The 6,501-nt window shown below is 36.9% G+C and overlaps 1 long non-coding RNA gene across 1 annotated transcript in view; it reads left to right on the plus strand.

The window, feature by feature from the left end:
* The window catches only part of LOC134479376 (uncharacterized), a 161,132-nt gene extending 156,346 nt beyond the window's left edge, over positions 1-4,786 (plus strand). The window contains exon 4 of the long non-coding RNA XR_015622403.1: positions 4,638-4,786. This is a non-coding gene — a long non-coding RNA (uncharacterized LOC134479376). The remainder of the gene's footprint in view (positions 1-4,637) is intronic.
* The last annotated feature ends 1,715 nt before the right edge of the window (positions 4,787-6,501 follow it).

Genomic DNA, 6,501 nt, shown 5'->3' on the forward strand with positions numbered 1-6,501 from the left:
AACAGAACCAAAAGTTGGTTCTTTGAGAAAATCAACAAGATAGATAAACCCTTGGCCAGACTAACGAGAGGACACAGAGAGTGTGTCCAAATTAACAAAATCAGAAATGAAAAGGGAGACATAACTACAGATTCAGAGGAAATTCAAAAAATCATCAGATCTTACTATAAAAACCTATATTCAACAAAACTTGAAAATCTTCAGGAAATGGACAATTTCCTAGACAGATACCAGGTATCGAAGTTAAATCAGGAACAGATAAACCAGTTAAACAACCCCATAACTCCTAAGGAAATAGAAGCAGTCATTAAAGGTCTCCCAACCAAAAAGAGCCCAGGTCCAGACGGGTTTAGTGCAGAATTCTATCAAACCTTCATAGAAGACCTCATACCAATATTATCCAAACTATTCCACAAAATTGAAACAGATGGATCACTCCCGAATTCCTTCTACGAAGCCACAATTACTCTTATACCTAAACCACACAAAGACACAACAAAGAAAGAGAACTTCAGACCAATTTCCCTTATGAATATCGACGCAAAAATACTCAATAAAATTCTGGCAAACCGAATTCAAGAGCACATCAAAACAATCATCCACCATGATCAAGTAGGCTTCATCCCAGGCATGCAGGGCTGGTTTAATATACGGAAAACCATCAACGTGATCCATTATATAAACAAACTGAAAGAACAGAACCACATGATCATTTCATTAGATGCTGAGAAAGCATTTGACAAAATTCAACACCCCTTCATGATAAAAGTCCTGGAAAGAATAGGAATTCAAGGCCCATACGTAAACATAGTAAAAGCCATATACAGCAAACCAGTTGCTAACATTAAACTAAATGGAGAGAAACTTGAAGCAATCCCACTAAAATCAGGGACTAGACAAGGCTGCCCACTCTCTCCCTACTTATTCAATATAGTTCTTGAAGTTCTAGCCAGAGCAATCAGACAACAAAAGGAGATCAAAGGGATACAGATCGGAAAAGAAGAGGTCAAAATATCACTATTTGCAGATGACATGATAGTATATTTAAGTGATCCCAAAAGTTCCACCAGAGAACTACTAAAGCTGATAAACAACTTCAGCAAAGTGGCTGGGTATAAAATTAACTCAAATAAATCAGTTGCCTTCCTTTATACAAAAGAGAAACAAGCCGAGAAAGAAATTAGGGAAACGACACCCTTCATAATAGACCCAAATAATATAAAGTACCTCGGTGTGACTTTAACCAAGCAAGTAAAAGATCTGTACAATAAGAACTTCAAGACACTGAGGAAAGAAATTGAAGAAGACCTCAGAAGATGGAAAGATCTCCCATGCTCATGGATTGGCAGGATTAATATAGTAAAAATGGCCATTTTACCAAAAGCAATCTACAGATTCAATGCAATCCCCATCAAAATACCAATCCAATTCTTCAAAGAGTTAGACAGAACAATTTGCAAATTCATCTGGAATAACAAAAAACCCAGGATAGCTAAAGCTATCCTCAACAATAAAAGGACTTCAGGGGGAATCACTATCCCTGAACTCAAGCAGTATTACAGAGCAATAGTGATAAAAACTGCATGGTATTGGTACAGAGACAGACAGATAGACCAATGGAATAGAATTGAAGACCCAGAAATGAACCCACACACCTATGGTCACTTGATTTTTGACAAAGGAGCCAAAACCATCCAATGGAAAAAAGATAGCATTTTCAGCAAATGGTGCTGGTTCAACTGGAGGGCAACATGTAGAAGAATGCAGATCGATCCATGCCTATCACCCTGTACAAAGCTTAAGTCCAAGTGGATCAAGGACCTCCCCATCAAACCAGACACACTCAAACTAATAGAAGAAAAACTAGGGAAGCATCTGGAACACATGGGCACTGGAAAAAATTTCCTGAACAAAACACCAATGGCTTATGCTCTAAGATCAAGAATCGACAAATGGGATCTCATAAAACTGCAAAGCTTCTGTAAGGCAAAGGACACTGTGGTTAGGACAAAACGGCAACCAACAGATTGGGAAAAGATCTTTACCAATCCTACAACAGATAGAGGCCTTATATCCAAAATATACAAAGAACTCAAGAAGTTAGACCGCAGGGAAACAAATAACCCTATTAAAAAATGGGGTTCAGAGCTAAACAAAGAATTCACAGCTGAGGAATGCCGAATGGCTGAGAAACACCTAAAGAAATGTTCAACATCTTTAGTCATAAGGGAAATGCAAATCAAAACAACCCTGAGATTTCACCTCACACCAATGCGATTGGCTAAGATAAAAAACTCAGGTGACAGCAGAATCTGGCGAGGATGTGGAGAAAGAGGAACACTCCTCCATTGTTGGTGGGATTGCAGACTGGTAAAACCATTCTGGAAATCAGTCTGGAGGTTCCTCAGAAAATTGGACATTGAACTGCCTGAGGATCCAGCTATACCACTCTTGGGCATATACCCAAAAGATGCCTCAACATATAAAAGAGACACGTGCTCCACTATGTTCATCGCAGCCTTATTTATAATAGCCAGAAAATGGAAAGAACCCAGATGCCCTTCAACAGAGGAATGGATACAGAAAATGTGGTACATCTACACAATGGAATATTACTCAGCTATCAAAAACAATGAGTTTATGAAATTCGTAGGCAAATGGTTGGAACTGGAAAATATCATCCTGAGTGAGCTAACCCAGTCACAGAAAGACATACATGGTATGCACTCATTGATAAGTGGCTATTAGCCCAAATGCTTGAATTACCCTAGATCCCTAGAACAAACGAAACTCAAGACGGATGATCAAAATCTGAATGCTTCACTCCTTCTTTAAATGAGGAAAAAGAATACCCTTGGCAGGGAAGGGAGAGGCAAAGATTAAAACAGAGACTGAAGGAACACCCATTCAGAGCCTGCCCCACATGTGGCCCATACATATACAGCCACCCAATTAGACAAGATGGATGAAGCAAAGAAGTGCAGACCGACAGGAGCCGGATGTAGATCGCTCCTGAGAGACACAGCCAGAATACAGCAAATATAGAGGCGAATGCCAGCAGCAAACCACTGAACTGAGAATAGGTCCCCTATTGAAGGAATCAGAGAAAGAACTGGAAGAGCTTGAAGGGGCTCGAGACCCCATATGTACAACAATGCCAAGCAACCAGAGCTTCCAGGGACTAAGCCATTACCTAAAGACTATACATGGACTGACCCTGGACTCTGACCCCTTAGGTAGCAATGAATATCCTAGTAAGAGCACCAGTGGAAGGGGAAGCCCTGGGTCCTGCTAAGACTGAACCCCCAGTGAACTAGTCTATGGGGGGAGGGCGGCAATGGGGGGAGGGTTGGGAGGGGAACACCCATAAGGAAGGGGAGGGGGGAGGGGGATGTTTGCCCGGAAACCGGGTAAGGGAATAACACTCGAAATGTATATAAGAAATACTCAAGTTAATAAAAAAAAAAAGAAACATTATAGAAAAAAAAAAAAAGAAACCAAAAATTCCAACTTCATCTTTCAAACTTGACTCTTATAAGCTGTGCATTTATAACATGACAGTTTTAGACTTCATTTCTTTTTATGTATTTATGTATTTATTTATCTGCCCTCTGCCTCAGTTTCTAATAAAAAAATTTAAAGGTCATTCTGATAAAGAAGAAAAGGATATCACTGCAGTGTTTCTGGGCAAAATGAAACAGTAAATTGCATAGGTTATCCTAAGACACATGACCCCCCACTCTCTGAGTGTGTTTATTTCGCATAAACACATACAACCAGATAAATATCACACACATACACATGCGTACACAAATATTCATATGTACATATAGAAACAAAGGCATACAAACATAGCACACTAGCACATATATACATTGCACACAGCACAGAGCACATAGACACACTAGGCATAAAACTTCGTTGTTATTTATTAAAATGGTGTGTTTGGGTACATTTCAAATGTTCATAGGGAGAGGCAGAGTTTTCATGTCTAGGTCAAATCAATGGATTTGGAGTCTGGTATATGTACTAGGAATATTCATAATAATTAGGAAATGCAATAGAAAATGAAAGACCATTTAAAAGGACTAATTCAAGTGAATGGGTAGAATGGTAGATAAACTGATTTTCTCAGTTGCTTCATTTGACTTAGAGCTGCACTCCTGTATAGAGTGGAAGCAAGATTTTACTGTACACAGGAAATCAGGTTGGAAATGACAGCTCTTAAGTAATAAATCACCTTAGTGTTTCAATGTGCTGCAATAATTACATGGTATGTAAAAGTGGTCTATTTAAAGCAATGAGTTTGGTTACTGCCATCATGTGTGTAAGTAAAATGATTTTTATTCAAATACCTTGAAAGAAATATCATTAAATTATACCTAACTGAGAAAAAAAAAAGTATCCCAACCCTAAAGAGCCCAAGACCAGATAATTTTAATGCAGAAACACAAACTTAAATTAGGATGAAATCAGGTTCTATACTGAATCATAATCTCCCTGGATCTAGTGGTCAATATTTTTAACTTGAAAGTATATAGAGACAAACTTGGGCATACCTGTGAACATTATTTATTACTAGGTTAACTAAAGGCAGTAGACTGACATTAATTTTCTTTTTCTTTTCTATTTTTCAGAGCTGGGGACCGAACCCAGGGCCTTGTGCTTGCTAGGCAAGCGCTCTACCACTGAGCTAAATCCCCAACCCCCGACTGACATTAATTTTATGTGGCATCTTTTTATGTGTTGAGTTGGATCTTGAAATAAAGAATACAATGTGAGCTAAGTATATGCATTTATCTCTCTCTGGTTTTGCACTCTGGTACAATGTGGCCAGCTACCTTAAGCTCCTGATATCTAGAGTTCTCTTCTCTGGTGGACTGTATTCTTGACCTGTAAATCAAAACAAATAATTCATTCCATAATTTACTTTTTACAAGTATTTATTGTAGCAAACACATAAGAAATTAACATTCTCAATCTCTGTCATCTTTTATACTTTCAATACCATGAACTTAGTCCAATAGAAAATAAGGTCTTATCCCAAATCTTAGTCTAATAGAAAAAATTATGTTGGATTTCTCACTGATAAGATAAAATAAATGAATATAAAAAGTAGAAATATTCTACTACTGTGGGCTTGTTCAGTTAAAGGAAATCTAGAGAGGTACACACAAAGCTTCTGACTGGGATTCTACCTTACTTTTAAATATGAATGATAGACTACCTTGTCAATTTACTAGAAATAAGTATTCTACAATTCACTAAATATAAAAACTCAAGATAGAAAAGTATGGCTAAGAAATTTGGATAAAAATGAAGCCAATGAGAAGTTGAAAGAAAAAATCAGATGCACTCTGAGATTTCTCAAAATGTTAAGAACATTTTCAATTACAAAGTTATAGAACTTAGGTATGTAGAAAGAAGAACCATAAATTAAGTAGATAATGAAGCCATTATGGAGGTGGATTCTGAGGATGATGTGCAATGTAATCAGATGCTACCTTCTTCTGAGATATAAAAATCTACAGTCTTTACTTCTCTTTAGAAAATGTATGTACTTCTCCACATCCACAGCCCCAATGCATAGAGAAAAAAGAACCTGAGAATGTGACTGTCTAAAGCAAGGTTCTGTCTGAAACAATTTGAGTTGCTTCAAATACACTTTCGTGAACCTCTAAATAAATTGTTTACATTCCAAAGAATGTAAACAGATAGATATATTAAATGGCATAAATATTGGTAGAAGTTGCTTCTTTGTAAGTAGCATAAACATAGAATGTTAATAATGAAAACGTAAGCTTTTAGAATGACAGATATTGTGAAAATCAGTAATATGTTATTTCTCAGGAACCCACACACACAGTAGTTTTTATAAAATATAGACGGGTTTTAATTTCAACAAAAGAATGTAGAAATGTGGTATTCTATTAAGAATTGAACCATAGTTATATGAGAATACAAATTTTAATACAGCATATGAGTGATCTAGGAAATATTATAGATGATAATAGAAAGCTAGACATTTCTAGGCATGCCTGAAATGTCTGTAAACTAGAGGATTAAGAATTTTTAGCCATTCTGGAAATCACAGCAATTTCCAGAGAAGCCTGTGATGCATAGTGAGGCATGTCTCAATGAAATAAACTAACTGTTACTACTCAGTTTGTGGAGTAAACCTGGGAAAGTAGAACCTAAAACTGAGGTGGATTAAAGTCTACAATAGTTTACTTTATTTATAGCACCAGACAATTTATCTACTGTAGAGGAATTTTAATGCAGCAACATGACTTTTCTGGCAAGGAGTCACATCCAAAGAACTTGTAGGTCTATGTGATCTGACTGGAATGCCATACCTTTAATACTTCTGGCAGCAATAGAGATGCACCCTTAGTATACACCTTTAATATATCTAACTGTTTATTTAATACCCTTTAGTACACCTAACAGTGAAGAGAAGATAATGTTAGTTTGTAGAAGGAAGCAACCCTATTTGAAAGT

The sequence above is a fragment of the Rattus norvegicus genome, chromosome 6 (assembly GCF_021556685.1).
Source record: "Rattus norvegicus strain SHRSP/BbbUtx chromosome 6, alternate assembly SHRSP_T2T, whole genome shotgun sequence".
NCBI classification, from domain to species: Eukaryota; Metazoa; Chordata; class Mammalia; order Rodentia; family Muridae; genus Rattus; species Rattus norvegicus.